This window comes from Crotalus tigris, unplaced genomic scaffold, assembly GCF_016545835.1.
Source record: "Crotalus tigris isolate CLP2741 ecotype Arizona unplaced genomic scaffold, ASM1654583v1 scf7180000023713.2527936, whole genome shotgun sequence".
Classification (NCBI taxonomy): domain Eukaryota; kingdom Metazoa; phylum Chordata; class Lepidosauria; order Squamata; family Viperidae; genus Crotalus; species Crotalus tigris.
Window position 1 is genome coordinate 1,790,102 of NW_024100135.1, and position 22,059 is coordinate 1,812,160.

At 37.5% G+C, this 22,059-nt stretch overlaps 1 long non-coding RNA gene across 2 annotated transcripts in view; it reads right to left on the minus strand.

Moving 5' to 3' along the window:
- LOC120297803 overlaps positions 1–22,059 on the minus strand; it is a 197,565-nt gene that overhangs the window by 90,934 nt on the left and 84,572 nt on the right. For both annotated transcript variants that reach the window (XR_005553893.1, XR_005553892.1), the window contains exon 3: positions 9,594–9,721. This is a non-coding gene — a long non-coding RNA (uncharacterized LOC120297803). The remainder of the gene's footprint in view (positions 1–9,593; positions 9,722–22,059) is intronic.

The window sequence follows — 22,059 nt, forward strand, 5'->3', positions numbered from 1 at the left end:
TAAAAACTACTGCAGAAGTTCCTTGCATTTCAGGAGTGGGTTCTTGAATGGTAAGAAGGCATGAATTTAGAATATCCATTAATTTGGAGGCATCTTCAGGATGTTGGGGTTTTTCTATTTTGCAATTTAGTGAACTGCTTTCATGCCCATCACACATGCAATCCTCCCTTATTCTGTATTTTTTAAAATGTCACTGGTGCTCCTTTATAAGAAAGGCATCACCCCCCCCCCAGGCCTTTTTTCTTAGAAAGAAAAAAGAAAAAAAAGAAAGTTAAGGTATTTCATAAAAAGCTCAGTATTACAAAACTGGACATTTCCTCCTGCATGTGCCAGCATGCAGTGTAACAGATACCTGTGGTGCTCCTGAGGTATCTGTGGTGCTCCTGATTCTATGGCTAAAGAAAAAAAGCTTTTGCACTTCTTCTATTGTATCAGGGGATAACATCATTATAAATGCTCCAACCCAAACCACCCTGCAGGAATTCTTTGATCAGCTGCAAGAAGGTCAGCAATTCACTAATATACCCAGCTTGCCTCCAAACTTTCCAGACGTAATATTGGAAGGCTGTATTGTTACATACAGAAAGTACATTAATAGAAAGGGACTCCCCCCTACTCAGAGGCTGCTACCCACTTCAAAAGCTTTCCATCAAATACTCCCCTCCCACCCAGGAAGAGATGGTTTCTTGTTCTGGATGCCTTTGATGTCGCCGTAGGTTTGTTAGCCAGCAAATGCAGCATGGGTTTTGAATAACCAGGGCTCACAATTCCTCTAATCTCAAGCCTCCAGGAAATTTTCCTAAAGTAGAGAGTAGAAATCTGGCAGCAAAGTACCAAGCAGGAGCAAAGAATGAAATTGCCAAAAAGAAGCATCCTAACCTTCCTACTCATAAGCTTCCCTCTACACCTCGTCACCCCTGCCATTTCTTCTCCCCGATACTTATCTTCCTGCAGGAATGGAGTCCTAATCACAAGACGCAAAAGGATGAGAAGAATAAGAACATGCCTTCTGGCCCTTTCTATCCACAGATTCACTCTATATATTGAAGAATTAATGGAGAAGTCATCACAAAAAGGAAGAGGTGCAGAGATTGGAGTTCTTCCTAATACCTTTTGAAATACCTTTATCAAGGCAGTTTAGAGATAGACTTTGGATTTGCTGTACAGCAAGACTGTTTGAAACAGAATGTTACTAAGGAGTAATACTCTTGACACAAATATTTTGAAATTAGTTTGGAACAATATGAATTTAACTGTTTTGTTCTTAAGTAAATGTATTATTACAGGTCTTTTAATACTCCTATTTTGTGATTTGTTAGACTAAACCCAAACTGTTATTAGTCGATGCAATGCAACAGTTTATTAATTAATTCATAAAGCTTCTATTTATCCAAAGCAAAAGATTTGCAAAAGGCAGAAAAAGTAACATTTCCTTCAAGTTGGGCATGAATCATGGTGGTGTATTGGATCCATTCATGTAACTTCTTGGCAACAATATGGAAGTGGTCAATCATTTGGATGATTCCACATCCAAATGGTACCTGGTTTGACTGAATTTGATTTTTTTTTTGAGAATAACCATTTTTTACTAGATGCTCTGCCACCAGCTACAGACAAAAGGTTAACATATACATCAAATAAATAACAACAACTATAATCCTAAGAATTCAGGACATACAAAACATAGTCTATTCCACATTTTGGACAGAGAGGACTGCTGGTTTGAAAGAGGGGTCAAAGAGGCCATCTGTGTCAAAACTGAACAGCCCTCTCTCAACAGAGGAGGAGGGATATGACATCATCTATCTCCTATTTACAACACAGTCCTTTCAGCAGTTCCAAGAAGGCTCCACACCCATTTGTACTACTCAGGTGACCCTAAAGACACAGATAAGCCTCCAGGTAGCACTAACAACTTGCTAAAATAATGCAAATGACCAGTTGTCTGCAAGGAGTATAAATCCTTCCATTCCCCACCATCCAGTCAGAACTGGATAAGAAGAGAAACATCTCCAAAGGAAAAACAAAGTCCAGTTGCCTCGTGAAAAAGCACCTTTGTGATAACTATGACCTGGATGACAGAATCTCCACAGACATTTAAAAATTGTGAGATACAATGCCAACAAGAAGGAGGATTGTGTATTTTGCTTTTTAAGTTCTGAGACCCAGGGAAATCAAGTAAAACTTTGACTGTTTGTAAGATACCCTATATACTGGGGTTCTTAAGTAATGTTACTTTAAATAATAAAAATATAGCACTGATCATGGAAGGAAGAACCATGTTCTTTCTGTACATCCTTCAGACATTTATGAATGATGGACATTAGAATTAAAACCTAAAATTATTAGTCACTGATTTTTTTTTACATAAAAACAAGTCTGGAATTGTTCAAAATCAAATATAACAATATTTATACTATGGAAGTATGTGATTGTGTATGCATGCATGTCTACTTGCACACATATACATAGAATTTATATTATGAATTCTGTTTTATACAATATTTTTCTCATTCCTTTCTCTTTCTGAAAATAAGCAATCCATTTTTTTCTTATTGAGCTTTAGAGATGGCACTCTATTAGCTTTCTTTCCACCAGTCTGCATTTTTTTAAGGAGCCAATCAAACCTGTCCTCATAGCTTCTCAGTTTCCAGAATCAAAAATGCCTTGATTCTAGAACCAAAAGTCTAAAAGCAGCTTCTTGTACCTCTGAAAGTGTTATTTTGTTAATGAGTTATATCATCTCACTTTATTAGTTCCCTGAATAAATCCAGTACGAATATCATGCCTGAATGGTAAGTTCCACAAGATAAGGACTAGTTCCCTTTTCTCAATCTGCTGGTTCCTCTTTGGCCATCAAACATATATGACAGATAATGACAAATAATTTCCATTTTCAATCATTTCTACCAGTTGAAAAATCAACTAAATGTAACAAATTAATTAGAAGGAAAAAAACAACTGTTTTACAAAAATGTTTGCTTCCTTTGATTTTACAATATTTGCAAGCTGATTTATCTGATAAATTGAGTAAGCAGCAACTTTACACAGAGATGAAAGTAAATCTGAAAGAAATGAGAAGGCCATGAACAACAACTATCAGTCAGCAGACATAATGAGAACTCCTTAGTTTCACAACACATAGACTTAACCATAGTTTCAACTAGGAAACTCTAAGCATCCTAGACCAGGGGTAGGCAACCTCGGCTCTTTTATGACTCATGGACTTCAACTCCCATGCTGACTCGGGAATTCTGGGAGTTGAAGTCCATGAGTCATAAAAGAGCCGAGGTTGCCTACCCCTGTCCTAGACCAAGCCAAGCCAAAAATGCTAAAGAATTCCTGAAAGTGTGGCTGTCTGATAAATAGGCCATCAACAGGCACATTGAGATAAACACCATCTATATACCATTCAAAAGAGACAATCAAAAAGCCAAAAAAGAAAAGAGACCAAAATATCTCCCCACCAGCAATCAACACAAGATGAGCAGAGATTAACACAAAGATTAACATTAGTCTAACAATCAAAAAGCAAACAATATCCCAGTCAAGAAACTACCAACTCTGACAAACAAGCTAACGATAAACAACAATCCAATCAAGGAACCACCAAGACCCTCCCACCAAAACTGACAGGGTGAGCCACTAGTATATAAAATGAGAGCAACCCCACTCCCTACTAGCACTGATGATATTACCAAGCTTGATAATGAAATTTCTGCAAGAAAACAACCAAGTCCAGAGAGCACTAAGGAGCCTGCAGTTCAACTCTGAACTATTATTATTCTCTTCTATTGATTTCTTAACTATACCTGGAGGCACTTCCATATGAAGGCTCTTGGTACCATCAATCTGCATGTATGGTCATATCAGAATTCTCCTTGGCAAACAAAAATTGCTGCAACAAAAGCAGATGGTCTTGCTTTGATTTCAGTCATTAGACAATAATTGAATTATCTGAGCACTGATTGGCTTTGATATCTCTGCTGATCTATTGGTCAGAAACAGTACATTCTGATTGATCTCAGCAAGCACTACACAGAATTGTGCTAAATCTCAGATTGTTCACCCAGAGTTTACTTCATAAACCACACCTGACTGTATGCATAGTATGCTGAGCCATAAGCCATGATTTGCAAATTACAGTGGCTGTGTTGTAGTTGAAACTAACTAGTTTTTGATAATGCATGAAGCTAATCTTAAAGTAGCAAAGTAAAGAGTATAAACAGTACTTCAAAAGAGATCAACATTTATTTGAAGGACTCTAAAGTAAGACATATACTGTCAAACTCCAAAGTAATCTCATGATGCTTCAGCCATTTTTGTTTCTTGGCTTGCCTAAAGATCCAGGGGGGAGGAGGGATGAATGGAATGTGCATTTGCAGGTATCAGCGGGTAAGTCTGGGAATCAAGGTTATTCTGATTATTTATGAGGTTACAAAAGATTTCTCTCATAACAATTGTCTAATTTTTAATTGGGGAATGTGGCTTGCACTGTCAGGGGGAAGGGGAGTTTCTATACTTTTAATTTACTGTTCTGGCGCCAATTTAGCCAGAGCTAGTTTTCTACTCATCTGTGCCGAAATGGTGTGCTCAATAAAGTTTTGCATTAAAGATTGGAATGTCTCAGTTGTGCTTACTTCATTTAGATCATCAGTCAGAATCTTGACACCTACAATGTGCTAGTTTCCCAAACACAGACTAGTTTTGTCTTGAGAAAACACTGGCATGTTCTGCCTCTTCTTGTTCTTGTACCCTACATTCATATCTTTTTCAAGTTATATTTCTTCCACTGTAACTCTATCCAATAAGTTTTATAACTAAAGTGCAATTGTTAAATGAAAGAATACATATTCTCCATTTCCATGCAGTTATAGTTTCAATTATTGGATACAATAGTAAAATTTGTAAAATCTATTATCTTTCTGTTCATTAATTTCAATTATTAATGTATACAATGTATATTTGTATACAAATAATACAATTTGTGTAAGGTATATATATTATTTGTATACCTTACACAAATATATATTTGTATATATATATATAAATATGTATTTAATATATATATATATCTTAAATACATTAAATAAATTTGAACCAGTATTTGTAAAGCTCAAACCACTTTTTTTAAAGAAATCATATATGCTAGAATCAACAAAACAAAAAATTAAGAACCAAATGAGAGTTTAAATACCCTAGGCTGAGGTTTTTCCTCTCTTAATTGTTTTTTCCCCCCTCTCTTTTGTTCTTTTAATTTGAATGTTGAAAAAGCCCTTCACACTTCAAGATCTGAGAAAAGTGTAGGCTGAGTATGTGGTGAGGAAAAGGATGTTATCATAAAGAAGATCGGAGTGATTAATCTCTTCTTAGAATATGATCCTAGACTTCTGGTCTCACTATAAACTGAAGCAGTATTTATCAGGCTTAGCTGCTTTAAGGTATGTGAATTTCAACTCCCAGAATTCCCTAGCCATCAAGTTGGGAATTGAAGTTTACATACTTTATAGTGACTAAGGTTGAGAAACAGCGACCTATGGACAAGTACCACTTTATGGAAGAGTTTTAGTTGAACTGTAGAAATACTCAAACTATGAGTACATGCCAAAACTTTGTTCCCCTAGCATTCATGACCAAACATATGTTACATATGCCTCTTGTATCAACAATGGGAAGAAGATAAATTGGAAAGCCTTGGTTAATCAGCTAGGACTGTAAATAGTATAAGAATACTATGAACAAAATAAGAAAACTAATGAGGTACAGAGAGAACTAATGCTTTTTTGTATGAAAGTGTTATTTTTGGGACTCAGAGCAAACTTCTGGGCTTTAATTCTAAATGGGCTACTTTTCATTTGGCTGTAGTTGAGACCTCTCAGGGAACCAATTAAAAACCAGCACAACAGAGCCAAACAAATCTGTAATTTGTTCATTCCTGTCATACACTACAGGGGCCTATATTGGCTGCTGAGGGTTCTACAGTGATGTTTTGGCTCCAGCTGAATTATCCTTTTTTTCTTTCTTTCTTTTTGGAAATATTCAGGAAGGGTGCCTTTGAAACAAAAGTACAAAAACACAAATACCAAAATCAAACACCCATCAATGATTGTGTGAATAAATAGAACTATAGAAGTCAACACTTTCTACAGGTACATTTTTCAATGGGAAAGAATGAATTGAATTGTGCTTTCAAATGTATCTTTCTCTTTGGACAAAAACACTGACTCTAGCATCAGCAGGACTAGCTAGGTTCTGAACTATCTGTATATTATAGAAAATTGACAGAAAACCATGATTGGCATCACAGAATAACACACACAGGTACTACAACAATGTACTTCTAGTGACCCTACTGTATTAGACTCTGTGCTTCTAGGATGGGACTGCAGAACCACCTCGATGTCCACACACACACACACACACACACACACAGAGGGAGAGAGAGAGAGAGAAAGAGAGAGAGAGAGAGAGAGAGAGAGAGAGAGAGAGAGTTTTGGAACCTATTGAAGCTAGCTTAGCTTCCTTTTGCTAAAAGGTAAGGCTTTCAACATGTCCATGTAACCATCAAGAATTGCATTCAACTCAAGAGAGGTTTTACCTTTTAAAACTTCAGGAAAATATGAAGTAGCTTTTTATTCAGGCAACATCAAGAATATCAAATTAATGTATCCTCTCAACTGTCTCTAAAACTCTTGGTGAGAGTTAGACAAGCTTTTAGTTTCTAAAGATCATCTTGGGTATCCAGGGAGAGCAAACACTATCAAACTTCAAATATGTATATGTGTATTTATAACAGTTACATACTGCCAGACTTCCAGCAGCATACAATATATAACATTTAAATCAAAGAAAATAAAATCAAAATATGGTAACATAAAATGTACCTTATATTTTATAATATAGATTTTTTTCTTGATCATGATGAAGGAAAGAAGTCTTCATTTTAAAAAGAATTGGGTACTTTTTAATTACTCTGAAGTGGATCAGTCAAAATGGAGTCAACACCACCGTAGCCAAAAACTAATTAATACCTCCCAGGAAACCTCCAATCACCACTCTACCCCCACCTGTTAAAACCTTAATATTCTACAAATCCTGCAAATAATCACATCTTCTAATCTAAACTGATACGCTAAGGAAATGTCATTGGGATGCTGGGGAAAAGGTCTATAACACCTCCCCACTAACTCCCACTAATCACTACCTCAGTATTGCTATCCTAAAGCCCAGAGAATCTGATTGCTAAATTTAAAACATAAAGCTACCTTAAACTAAACATTCTTAAGTAGCTAGTGAAATGTCTAGCAGCCATTCTCTTGACTGAACCACCACATAGCAGCTATAATAGCAATCTGAAGTTTAGCCTAACTAGCTTAAACATCCGTCCTCTCCTTATTAGAGCTGGGAATGAAATACTAATGGAATGGCTAAACAGCAGGATGTCAGACATATTGCATGTTCACAATGTCTCCAGGACACAGTGCACTTAATTGAAGCAAAAGCTATGTGAGAATGAGTATATCAGCATTTTGTACTGGATTATAGTTAGCATTGTTTTCAGCCATTTATTTATTGGGATCTATCCCCCTCCTAGCTTTGGGAAGGACAATTGGGAGGTGGAGTGTGATTAGGTCCATACAGTGGTGTTATCCTCCTTGGGGGAGAAAATGGTCCTGTTGCCTTGAAGGAAGTGGTGGTACATTATCCTTCCTCAGGAAGTCATTGTTGGACCCAATCTAGTTGAACCCAACAATTTCCATCCAGTCTTCCTTTCAGGGAAGGTTGTTCAAAAGGTGGGTTGCAGCTTCAGAAGATCTGGAGGAAACAGGTTATGTGGGGCATTTTCAGTCAGGTTTTAGACCCAGGCATAGTACACAAGACAGCACAGACTGTGTAGTGGATGACCTCTGGTGAAGTTGCCTTAATTCCTATGATGTTACTTTTAAACCATTCTCAAACTGTGAAATAGTCCTTGGGTCCTTAGTTGTATCAGTGCTAATGTTTTTCTGTTTATTTTAATATCATCTAACAACAGTTTCAAAGTGTACAAAATCTGTTAAGTTTTGTTACTCATGACTTTGTCTTGAATCAAGTGATTCAGTAACTGGGATTAGCAGTATAGACAGGATAGGGATTGGCAGTGGGGCTGTAAATTTTATGTCAAGAGAATTTTCTGCCAATGCAAGGAGAGGAAGATAACACTCAGCAGTGGCAAAAGGCATTGTATCACCATCCCTGCCTTTCCCCCTTCTTACAGGCCTTCTGTCTTATCAAGACTGAAGCCTGGGGAAAAGGACAGATACCTCTTATCAGAGACTTTGGGGCTTAAAGGAGGCAAAAGCATAAACTGCTGCTCTGGCTTCCCCAATAGAGTTGTAGTTGTCACCTTCAGATGAAAAAAAAAAAAACTCTCATACTTTAGCTTGAGAGCCAAGGGTAAAGGACAGTGGGCATATTGCCAAGCAGAACCAATGGCTTTAAACATCAAGCAACATTCCTTTTATAATTAACAAGAAGCAATCCTGAAAGACAAACCTAACAAAATCTAATTCCTGAATGTGTATAATTTTATTTTAAATAGGGTACATTATAGTATACCTTAAAGAAAGCAGTAAAACAACAATATATATATCACTTAGATAATCCCTTTCCTGTCTTAACAAGAACTGTTGATTTAATGCTAAGATAAGATAAGATGATAAGATAAGATAAGATAAGATAAGGTAAGGTAAGATAAGATAAGATAACCTTTATTGTCATTTTTTTACTGTGGGCACAACGGCACACATCAAAAATGAAATTTAGTTGCCCGCTCTCAAGTGAAACACATACATGACACAAACCTAAACATACTATGAACAACATATATATAGACCCACACCCCTACATATACGTAGCAAATAAATATTAAATACTGTCCATCTTGAATATATAACGGAAGGAGGAAGCTTGAGAGTTCACAAGATTAATACTGTATGGAATGAAACTATGGCTGAATCTGGATGTTCTGCTGCGGATATCACGAAGCCTCCTCCCAAAAGGTAACAAGGAATACAGGTCGTGAAGAGGATGTGTAGTGTCCCAGATAATCTTGTGATCAATTTTTCTTAATACACAGTATTCAAGAAAGGTCCATGAATGCTACCTATACCACTTTCCATATCATCCATACGTTAAGCACAAGCATCTACTAGTTAGTGCCAATTGACAGCTGAAAAACAGAAAGTGCTCTTCTACCAACTTGAATCAGACTAAAAACAGTTGTCAACTGAACAATGAAGTGTAATTTTATAACTTTACAAAATATGAACCTAGAGTTGAAGCAAAATCTCATAGTACCAACTATTCAAAGACATAGAGTGCACATAATGTACTGTGTGACCTCATTCTATTATATTAGAACACAACTGAAACTGTACCATTAGCAATAGGATCAGCCATTGCCTTGGAAGCAATTAGACCCAAGTCCATTGCTGACTGACACACCATCTGTTTTTTTTTTAATAAGGCAAAGCACCTCTGCTATGTTCCCCACATTACTGCACTCATACGTATCTGCACCTTTTATTATATTTTTAGACATAGGGAAGTACCTCTTTTGAAATATCATCTGTTCTCCAGCAGTGAAAAAAAGGGAGTCGCTTGTTCTAGGTGAAAGCATATACTTTAGAGGCTGCATGATGCAAGAGAAGGAAATGGATCTGTGTGTCATCTAGGAAATCTGGAAATAAGAAAAGAAATGTTCTGATAAAAAAATACTTATAAATCTAAATGTCATTGATCTGTACCACTGTAATTTAGCAATAAAACACTTTTAAGAGTTTACTAACAGCCAGTTTGCTTACTAAATACAACAGCCTAATTGTTCAATCAAGTGTGCCTCTCAAGAACCAGTTATACAATATTTGTTTTGCACAGGTAACTTTATCACCATTTTCCCCAGCCTGGTGCCCTCACCAAAATGGAATTTTACTTGTAAAATTCTCAGCTATTTTGCTATGCATTGAGAGAAAGAGGAAATAGGAATAATCTAAGAATTAATGAAGTAGTTTATATCATCATTTTAGCCATTGTCTACCCACTGCAGGATGAAGACCTCTTCTGCATGTTTCCAACCAATATGGTCCTGAACTTTCTTTTGCCAATTGGACCCGCAATACCTGATGATTTGTTGAAGGTCTGTTTTGTAGATGTTTTTTTTTATCAAGTGGGTTCCATTCTATGACTTCCTTGGTCCACCTGCCATCAGTTCTTCTTGCTATGTGACCAACTCATTTCCATTTTAATTCTTTTACTCTCTTGATCTTGATCATATCTGTATACTTTCGTTTGTTCTCTAATCCATGTGCAGGTCTTTCCATCTTGTCTTGTAATGCTGAGCATGTATCTTTCTATGGCTCTTTGCGCCACTCGTAGCTTTTGTGTGTGTGTGTGTGTGTGTGTGTGTGTGTATTTATGCGGGAGAAAACCCGAACAACCAAAGACCTACATACAAACACCCGCAAAAACCTCAGAAAACATATATATAGTAAAGTATATTTTTATTTTTATACTCTCCTGGTGTTCGTATTTTATTTGTACCATATATATATATATATATATATATATATATATATATATATATATATAAACACACACACACACACACACACACACACACACACACACACATACATACTCACATACATACATACACACACACATACATACATAGACTTATATATACATAGAGAAATAAGCCAAGTTTAGCACCTAATAAGGTTAGTCCTATCATAAGGACAGTAACAAGCAAAAGGCTCCTGTATATGTACATGCATGGGCTCAGGTCTTTCTAGGTAGCAAAGAAAGAAGAGCCAGAGATAACAATCTCATAGACAAAAAGTGAAGTGGAAGCAAAGCAAAAAGACTAAGTCCTTAACTCTTTGCTTATATCTACTTCCCCAAGGAGTCAGCCACACTGGAGTCACATTTCTAACATGAAATGCCTCCTCTTAGAAACTGCTATAGGTTGTAAGAATAAGAGAACAAGCCAGAACTATTGCTCTAAGCCTTGACATATGGAGCATTCTTTTTAGAGAAAAGAGGGATTTAAACTCTTCTGTTTTGTTGATTAGGTTTATAAATCATGTTATAGAGTTTACTCTAAGACAGTGCAAATTCCTTAATTTATAGTGAAGAAAAAGTGTCAGCTTTGTATCTACATTGACTAAATTCATATACTGGGCTAAAAACTATTGTTTTTTTCAACATAGCATAGTATGATAATGTAATTAAGCAAATTTTAGCTTGGTTTTGATAGCAAGCCAGTTTAAAATCATGGTTTGATTTAGAATGCAAACTTAGGTTTTTGCGGTGTAATTTCCTGTCTTACCGGTTTCCGTGTCCTAATCCATTAACCAATCTGCAAAGATGCAGGGCAAAAAAATAGTTTAAAAGGAAGGAAAACTAGGAATTACCCAAACAAGGCATGACTCTGGCTTGTACATTATCATTAAAACAAACTATAGCTAATCAAGGTATGTGAAATATGGCAATTTTTCTTTGCTGGATCCAATAGATCCAGCAGAAGGATGAAGGTGAGGGGAGAAAGGAGAACAATACTGCCTCAAAAAAAAAAAAAAAAAAAAAGAACCAAATCTTCAAGCTGCATATCTGATCAATGATCTCCTTTGCATGACAACTCTTTTGGTCTTGAATACTGAGACTGCAGCATGAAAGGGAAAGGTGAAGAAAAGCCCTCCCTAGCAAATTTCTAGGTATGATTTGTCCAGCACTCAAAGTTCTTTAAGGCCAGTACTCAAGTGTCATAAATCAAACCAGCTTCAAAAACATTTAAGAATCATTCTAATGATGAATGAAACTCTTTCCTTCCTTTCTTCTCTCCTACTCCTTCCCAGAACAGAAAAGAAGAGGGTTGGGATGGGATAGGGGGAATGCTGCTAACGGAAAAATACTTTTTAGAGGAGGCCTTGCCAGGAAACAGTAGGCACATCTGCTCTTAACGGGTTTCAGCTGAAACTACTGAAAATATACATGGGGCTATTTATATGGAACAGCTTGTATACATGATAAGATTACAATTTGGAGGATAACAATGGGCTTAGCTGTGGAAAAAATAAGCCTGCTAAAACTTCTATTCTACACATAGCTGTAACATTTTACCACATATGTTGCTGGGGGGGGGGGAATTTGTTGAGAATTAGGAAAATCTCAGCATTTCCAGATTAGCTTCAAACAAACTCAAGATGTTTCAGCAACTTTTTGCCAAGACTTAATTCCCTAGTCTACTGAATTCCTAGTGAGAGACAATTTTGCTCAATCAAAAAGATCCTGAAGGATGTGGGCAAAAACAATTTTAACACTAAAAATTCCTTAATAAAATCTCTCGATTATATTGTTTTAGGGTCTGTAAAGATCTCAGATATTCCATATAGGTTAGATGTAGATTTTATTGTATTATTTAATGATAAAGAATAGAACCATCATGGCAAAAAGAAATCTCTGTACAACTGAAGAAAGCCCATAGAATTAATGTAATAGGCACTGGGTTGAGCAGCTGCAAAGAAGAATGTCTGGGTGTCTAAAGAAACTTTCTGTTTTCATCAAAATTGCATAAGCAGCCCTGTGTGTTGCATCACAAGCTCCACCCTTAAAGAGCTTGTGTGTAATATTCCAAATGCATGTACAGAATAAGTTGGAAGGGATCTTGGAGGTCTTCTGCTCAAACAGGAAACCCTATAACATCTCAGACAAATAGTTGTCCAATCTCTATTTAAAACCTCCAGTGTTGGAGCACCCATAACTTCTGGAAGCAAGTTGTTCCACTGATTAATTATTCTAACTGTCAGTAAATTTTTCCTTAGTTCTAGGTTGGTTCTCTCCTTGATTAATTTCCACCCTTTAGTTCTTGTCCTGCCTTCTGATGCTTTGGAGAATAGGTTGACCCTCTCTTCTTTGTGGCAGTCCCTCAGATATTGGAACACTGATACCATGTCACTCCTAGTCCTTCTAGTCACTCCTAGATTAGAAATATCCAATTCCAGCAACTGTTCTTCCTATGTTTTAGTCTCCAGTCCCCTAATCATCTTTGTTGATATTCTCTGCACTCTTTCTAGATTCTCAACATCTTTTTTTATATTGTGACGACCAAAACTAGATGCAATATTCCAAGGTATTATAAAATGTTATTAACATTTCACATGATCTTAATTCTATCCCTGTTAATGCAGCCTAGTAGTATGTTGGCTTTTTTACACAATGAGAGTGGGTAGTATATATGGCAGCTTTACACTGGTTTCATTATTCTGCCTCTCCCCCTCATTCCATTCCTCCCTTGGATGCTGCTAGATGGAAGAGCCTGTTTCTAGAAATACATTTATGCATTACAGTTATTTGTATGCTGCCTACCTGAACAATTCTGCAACAATGCACTAAAAATCAATTAAATCCAAAATACTAAAAATTATTATCTTTAAAAAATGCTGTGGTCTTTCATAAAACTCAGGCAGCTAAAGTGACATTAAAACATAATTCTCACTCACTCAAAAGCCCGCAAAGACAAAAGTTTAATTTCAGCGGTTGAATTGTTCCAGAGTGAGGGAGCTGTCAGTGAGAATACCTTAATTTGTCTTGGGATGGGCATTTACAGGTAAGGTTAAACAGATTGATTCTACTAGAGGAGATAGCCCTGAAAGTAGCAATGTGACATGTAGAACTTCAGAATATATAAAGTATTATATTCTGCATTGTAAAGGTTGCTGGAATGACTGAAAATCTTAAGGGGGATATTAGATCCCCCCCCCAAGACCAGAAATAGGATTTTAGGGCACCTAAGTAATTTTAGTTGATTTTTAAAAATTAAATTTGGACTTGGTGATTACTTGAAAGACACCAGGAAATTCTAGGACAGCATGCTAAACTGGGAAATTGAAAAACATCCCATTAAAAGGCAATAGAAATTCACTTCTGAACTGTTGTGAAAAAAATACCATGACTATGTCCATGTCATCACTAGGAGTTGAGCCCAATTCAAGGGAGACTATATTTAGTTTCAAGAGATAGCTGAAAAACAATTACGGTATTTTGGTTGTCTTGAAAGATCCTGGTTCTTGCTTCCAATTTCTACAGTTTTACACTCTGTTTAAGTAGCTTATCAAATATGCTTAAGCAGCTTGCTTGGATTAATGACTTCCCTGGACCTGGTACCCTTAAGATATGTGTGATAACTCCCATAATCCCCATTGGTTATTTATTCTAAGAGTAAAAAAGGGATTGTCACTCAACATATCTGCAGGGCACCTTGCTGAGGAAAAGCAGCTTGAAATGTTCTTCAACAAAGAATTTTCTGTATCCTGTCCCCAAATTATGAACTTCATGGCTGTTTGTGAGGAAGCCCCCACTGTTATATGGGTTAAGATGCTGCTTCCCCTTTCACCGTCTTAGATCATCCTCTGCCAAAACTATGAGTTAATATAATGTTCTGTCTTGAGATAGAGAACTTGGCACTGCAAAATACAAATTCTCCACATGAAGTAGAGGTATTAAAATTGTGCTATCAGAGACAATAAATTAAATTGCCATCCAACAAACCCTTTAAGGAGGTCTGACATAACCACAGCAGATTTTTCATTTCCCACTACACCCTGCTGCGTATCTTCACCTGTTTTATTAAATCATAAAGTTCCTTTTTAATAAGTGAACCAGCAGAAAACAATAATGAATGACAAGTTTCATTAGATTTGGAATTTATTTATTTTTTCTGATGCAAGCAGAGCGTATAAAGTATATATTATTTCCTTTTTTACAGAGTTAATTTTGGTATTTTCCCCCACTCAGTAATATTTGTTTGATGGTATAGTTTTATTTTGCTTTTAGAAAAAAAAATTGCAGTTGAGTTCAAATAATTCCCAACAACATACAATTACAGAAATAAGAGCACTTTTGCTTGGAATCAGGACTACTTCCCACCCCAAACCTTGGAACTGGGAGCTAGTTGGGAAATAAGCATGCTTTTTAAAAAAATATGTATCTCACTTTCCTTCTGAGTGAAAAAGGTTCTGAGTTCTACTGTTGTTTCAAAAAAAAAAAACAAAAAACAAAAAAAAAAAAACCCTGCCAAAGCTGTTTAGTTGAATTTGGTAGCAAGAGAGAAAACCCAAGTTTATCACAAGTAGCACACACTCTGAAATCACTTTCCTTATTCCTGATAGTTATTGCCTGAATCCATTGTATATAATTGCCATAGATATTTCTCCTAGATGTCTCTGCAGAGAATCATTTCAGAAAATATGTGAGGGAAGAGTAAAATCTGAAAGACACTTTAAAAATGTCAAAATTGAAAAAGTGGGTCAAAAAGGATTGATAGCAATCTTATTGTCTCAAGGCACTAAGTAACTGTGTCCCCGTGAGAACAGTGCTCTCAGAACCGATGAACTGTAGCTCACCAGATTTCTACACGTCTGATAAATGCAGCTACTCTTTTCTAGTTGTAGACTCGTTACTGCTGAAAGGAAGCAGGAGCAGGGTCATCTTGTCCATCTCATTGCATCAGGCTATGATTTATTTCATTATCCTTAAGCCATCCCTGATAGATGATGCATGTCAAGTTGAGATGGTGATGTCATAACCTCCTCATGTTTCTTGTTCCATTCCACTAACCACTCTAATAACTATGGCAGCCTTCTCCCCCCACAAATCTCTGTGGAACGTCTGCTGTTGCTGCTTGCAGAATCCCAATGCCATTCACTGTTGCGCTTTGTGCTGCCTTTGTTAGAAGTAAATGCTTTCATTAGTGGCTGCTCATACTTTATTTGTAGAAGAGATCTCAATCTTGTTGTCTAGACTTAATGGGTGACTTAACTGGAGTTTTGCCATAGATTTCAGCTGAGGGAGGTTTTCTCCAAATATGGCTGCACAGAGTGCAAATAATGATCAGCAAGTGGCAAACTGGAGTCTCCAAGGCAGGGCTTCCAGCCCTCATTTGACATTCAGGACATGATGGGCATTGTTTCCTGAATAGTGACCAGATTCTATATCTTGGTTCTGCACTCACATTACTTGAATTCAATTTCCATCTTATGTATGTGATCAGTTCTCCATAAAGTAATCATGATGCAATGCCATAAAATGTTTTGGATGATTCATACAAATGCAGTTCCTTGCAAGACAACAGTTGTTTTTCATACTGGTCTGGGGCAGACCAATATGCCCTCTCCACATCTTGATGTTATGGCATGACACCATCAACATGTTATGTCACAGTATCAAGTGAATGATGGCTCAGCATTGTTCTGCTCGTTTCATCAGGCTTGTCTCTTGCAACCAATGAAGTATGGTAGAAGACAGGGAATGAATTGGCACAATGAGGTCACAGCAGCGATTGTTTTGTACTCTGTTGTATTTTCTAGGCAAAAAAATAAGGAGGAAAGAAAAGGCTGCATTGGTATGGGCCTCTTCATTACTACTAATTCAGTTCTCTAATTTAAAGTCTTGCCAGTAGAACTCCTTTCACTATCTCTTTGCTGATGAGCCAAGCCAAAAAGTGTCTAGATCAGAATATACCGATATATGGATGGACAAAGAGACCTAACTTGCTGTTTAGCCAGTCTATAAAGCTTCTTTGTATTTTTGCATTTAGCATCCCTTTAGGAATACAAGCTGGATCAATGCAAAACAAACTAATTAATGTGTACCCTTATTTTTAAAACTAATTCCACAATGGTTCAAATGAACTATGTCAAACTAAAGGCCTAATATTTTAATTCTTAGCATGATTCCTTGGAAATACCGGGGTTTCTGTGCAAGTTCATAGAATTACATACAGAATTGTATGTGTGCACTCCTATGTGAGTATCTTTATCTTGCGACACCTGTAGCTATCTTGGTTTTTCCTGATCCTTCTGCCATCTTTTTTTTCCCTTGAAAAGCCGATACCTCTATAGGTGTTCTGATTGGCAGTGCTAAAAAGCTATCAAGAGGTACCTAATGCCAATGGATTACTACATTTCTGGATAAGAGAGCTTTCTTCTGACCCAAGTATATTTTATAACAAAGGAACAGTCAGAAAACTAGAGTTTTGTGCAATCCTCTCCTTCACAATTTATTGCTTTGACTCTGAATTTTACAGCACTATTGCCTTCAGTTTACAAGTTGAATATTTACACAAATGGATTTAGGTCAAGACGAAGGGCAGATTTTAAATGTCCCGTGACCACTGGCATTTTGAACACATTCTCACTTACAGCAGATTGCTGGTTTAACTCTGCAAATGCTGGCATTTCCCCTGTTGCCAGATGATAATTACAATGGCTCCATAATCTACAGTCATACCTTCCATCTATCCGCATTGCATGTTGTTAGTCTGCCACAGCAAGCAAACAGTTTAACCAAAGTCCATGGGATGATATATATTTAACATACAACAAGCAAAGGCAGCAAAATTAAAGAGCAATTGAACCAAAGAGAGAACTATATAAAGCAAACAAGGGTGTTCACAAACCTTAACCAAATTTGAAATATTCAGATGTGCAAATATTTCTTTCCTCCCTTCCCATGTGCACTCTCAACAGTTCTCTGCCTCAGAAAGTGATTTTTTTTCTACTAGGATATGGAAAAATGTAGATGGAGAAAGCTTAATCTAGTTCTACTTTTACACATCTGGCTCCCATTGAAGGCCAAATAGGAGGAGGAAGAGGAGGAGAGGCAGCAGCAGAGGAAGAAGCAGAAGCAGACAAAGTGGAAGCAGAAGTAGAAAATGCAGAAAAAGCAGAAACAGAAAAAGCAGCAGAAAAAGCAGAAACAGACGCAGCAGAAGTAGAAGAAGCAGAAAAAGCAAAAGCAAAAGAAGCAGAAGAAACAGAAACAGAAGAAGCAGAAAAGGCAAAGGAGAAAAAGCAGAAGCAGAAAAAGCAGAAGCAGAAGAAGCAGAAAAAGTAAAGGAGAAAAAGCAGAAGCAGAAACAGAAGCAGAAGAAGCAGAAAAAGCAAAGGAGAAAAAGCAGAAGCAGAAGAACCAGAAGCAAAAGAAGCAGAACCAGAAACAGGTGCAAAAGAAGCAGAAGAAAAAGCAGGAACAGAAGAAGCAGACGCAGCAGAAGCAGAAGAAGCAGAAAAAGCAAAAGAAGCAGGAGCAGCAGAAACAGAAAAAATAGAAGAAGCAGAAGCAGAAAAGGCAAAGGAGAAAAAGCAGAAGCAGAAACAGAAGAAACAGAAGCAGACGCAGAAAAAGCAAAGGAGAAAAAGCAGAAGCAGAAGAACCAGAAGCAAAAGAAGCAGAACCAGAAACAGGTGCAAAAGAAGCAGAAGAAAAAGCAGTAACAGAAGAAGCAGACATAGCAGAAGCAGAAAAAAATAGAAGTAGAAAAAGCAGAAACAGACGCAACAGAAGCAGAAGAAGCAGAAAAAGCAAAAGCAAAAGAAGCAGAAGCAGCAGAAACAGAAAAAAAAGCAGAAGCAGAAAAGGCAAAGGAGAAAAAGCAGAAGCAGAACCAGAAGCAAAAGAAGCAGAAGCAGAAACAGGAACAAAAGCAGAAGAAAAAGCAGGAACAGAACAAGCAGACATAGCAGAAGCAGAAAAAAATAGTAGAAGAAGCAGAAAAAGCAAAAGGAGAAGCAGAAGAAACAGAAGCAAAAGAAGTAGAAAAAGCAGAAGAAGCAGAAGCAGAAAAAGCAGCAGAAGCAGAAAAAACAGAAGCAGAAACAGCAAAAAAAGCAAAAAAGCAAAAAAAAAAAAAACAGAAGAAAGAGAAGAAGAAACAGCTACATTTCCTTAGAACTATTTTCCTCTCCCCCCCCCAACTCCCCAAAAGTCCTCTCCATAATGGTGGGCTTGAGTTATTCAAGGTAAAGCCATTCCCCAGCTCTTTCTGCCCATGTAGAACTCTTTAGAGCAGTGGTTCTCAACCTGTGGGTCGGGACCCCATTTGGGGTCGAACGAACATTTCACAGGGGTCGCCAAACAAGGCTGTCTGCCATTTTTCCCTTTTCTTTGGCCACGCCCCTGGCACCCGGTGATGTATAAGTGGTTGGGGGTCACCACAACATGGGGAACTGTATTATGGGGTCGCGGCATTAGAAAGGTTGAGAACCACTGCTTTAGAGATCAGTGGGAATGACCTTCCCATCAGGCCAGTGGTTCGATGACTTTTCTGGCCCTCATTGCCCCCTGTGCTTCTACTGCTCAAATCAGACAGCATTTGTTCTTCAAAGCTCTGGTTCTCCACATGCTATATTTTGGCCCAGAGCCTCTGTCAGTACAGAGCAACTCATTGAGATAACACGGAGGCCAGGATAGCACAGGCTGCTCCAAGCACAAGACACTGCTAAGCTCCCCCAATGTTGTAAAACAGGTCAGATTAGGATAACACAAACACACATCAATGATGTTAACCAGTCATTGCTTTGGCCACCTGCCAGGTGACACCTAGTTTATTTCTGCATTTAAAAAGTGCTCTGCCAGTTTTGGAACTGCTTCTTTTTTGCAGTAATTGAAGTAGTATAAAGCAACGTTCTTCTTGTTGATACAGACGTGATCTGTATTGTTTTCAATATTTGAAACACATGGCTCATATCAAAAGTATAGCCTGTGGTTGAGGGGGTGGGGTGGGGGGGTATTGAGGAAGAGATTGCAGAGTTTATTCAGCTTATACAGATCTGAGTATTCTCTTCAGAGTTCCAGCTTGCAGAGCTTTAGCCATTTTTTCTCACTCAGCAGAAAGTGTCCATCCTGTGCCAAATGGGATCGTTTCACACTTAAGCATCCAAATAGGACACTCTTTAAAGCAGTATTTCTCAGCCTTGGCAATTCTTAAGATGTATAGACTTCAACTCCCAAAATTCCCCAGCCAAGCATGATGGCTGTGGAATTCTGGGAATTGAAGTCTACGCTTAGAGTTGCCAAATTTGAGAAGCACTGCTTTAAAGTAACCAAAATTCTAAAGTCTTTCAGCATGAATTTTAGGTTCTTCTGATAGATGTGCCACAAATAATTTGTGCATGGGAAGATAAGACCCACAAGTACCTATCCATGTAGAATGAAAATAAACATTTTTACTCTCAGCCCCCACCCATGTTATCTTCCATGCACTGATTACTGAAAAATGAATATTTAAAATGGAAGTCACTATGCAGGAAAGGACATGCATTCAAAGCTTTTATGACTCACACAGAGCCTGGTGCCTTAGCTTATGCACCTCTGATCTTACTTAAGGAGACTTGGAGGATATATGTAAATTACTGATATTCAGATGTTGCAGTTAAGAGATGCAAGCTGATCTTTCTTCTGTGCCAATCAGAGTGCCAAAAGAGGCATAAAAGAGGTGTTATTATGCACAATCAGCTCACTCTCACTTCCAGAGCAGAGTTAGTATGCATCTTTAATCTTTAAAAAAATAGTATAGTCTTTCCTGAACAATGTGAATCTCCAAATGTAATTCAACACATCTCCGTGGTATCAGATTGGGAAAAGCTGCAAGTTACATACATTCAGACCAGGTACAATTAAAAGCAACACATAGCATAACACATACTTAAGTATCCAAAGGAGAATATATAAATTCTAGTGCCTAGGGTAAATCATCTTACTATTATCACTATTCAGCTTTCTACATTTGTAATATTGGAAATATACATTTCTAATAATAGAATCTGTGTAACATCCCTAATAACTAAATAACATCAATATAATAGATATAAATGCCCTAACTCCACCCAATTCTATACTTTGAGAATATTACCTGGTCATAAACACAGTTTGAACAAAAAGTCAAGTGATATATGGAACATAAAAGTGGTATGGTTCCTATTCAGAGGATCCCAAATTGATAATTCAGTTAATACCCAGCTTAGATGACTAGAGAACTCAAATCTCCATGGGTTTAACTAATGCCTACTGAATCAACCAAAGAGTCAGAATCATTCCAGAACTGCAGAACAGTAATAAAAAAAAATAATCTTTTTTTATGTCTGAGATGCCATGCAATGGCTTATCTAAAAACTGTTCTCTGTATATCTGAATTTATTTTCCATTTAAAGCACCTCAAACCAGACTATGTACTGTAAACAGGCAGTCTGTTTATCAGGTCATAAATTTGGTCTCTGTGTCACACATTTGCACACACACACACACACACACACAGGAGGGAGGGAGGGAGACAGAGAGGAGAAAAAGTATGCTCACACCTTATAGCGTTCGTGACTTGATCCAATCCCATGGTTTTGTGGCAAAAAGGCATACCCATATTTATTGGCAAAGCTGATTTCCTCTTTGGGGTGTGAGCAGAACATTTTCTTATTCTGAAGTCAACATCTCCTCTCCCTATCATTTAAAACAGTGGTTCTCAACCTGTGGGTCGGGACCCCATTTGGGGTCGAATGACCATTTCACGGGGGTCGCCAAACAACGCAGTCCACCATTTTTTCCCCCTTTTCCTTAGCTGTGCTACTCCCTTTTATTCTATTGGCTTTTGAAAGCCAATAGAATAGACTCTCTTGAATAGAGTCTAATTCTATTGGCTTTCAAAAGCCAATAGGAATTGTCCAGGCTGTCTCTGCTCTGCTGAGCCCGCCAAAAGTCCCATTCTGCAAACGGTGCTGCACCAGTTGAGTAGTCCTCGACTTACGGCCGGTTGAGTAGTCCTCGACTTATGACTGGTTGGGGGTCGCAGCATTAAAAAGGTTGAGAACCACTGATTTAAAAGCATTGCTCAGAACAAGGTAGGGCAGCAGTACCCTGCCTCTGTCATATTATAGGCTGTTGGATTGCCTCGGGAATTAGGATATTAGGGGAGTCAATAGCCTATTAGAAATAGTGTATAGCTCAAAACTATAAGCGGATCAATCGATCAATAGAACAAAAAGCGTATTAAATAAGTCCAAACCCAAACTAATCAACTGGAACTGCTTTTAGTCTGGAACTTGAAATGTGGCAAAAGAACAGCGAGTGCAAAGGAAATCTTGCATGCGCAAACACATAAGAGAGCAAACCAACCAATAGATTAAAACAAACCACATTCCTGCCTTTTAATGAGGAAGCACACCTGAGGGGTGGCTGTTAGCCTGGCAG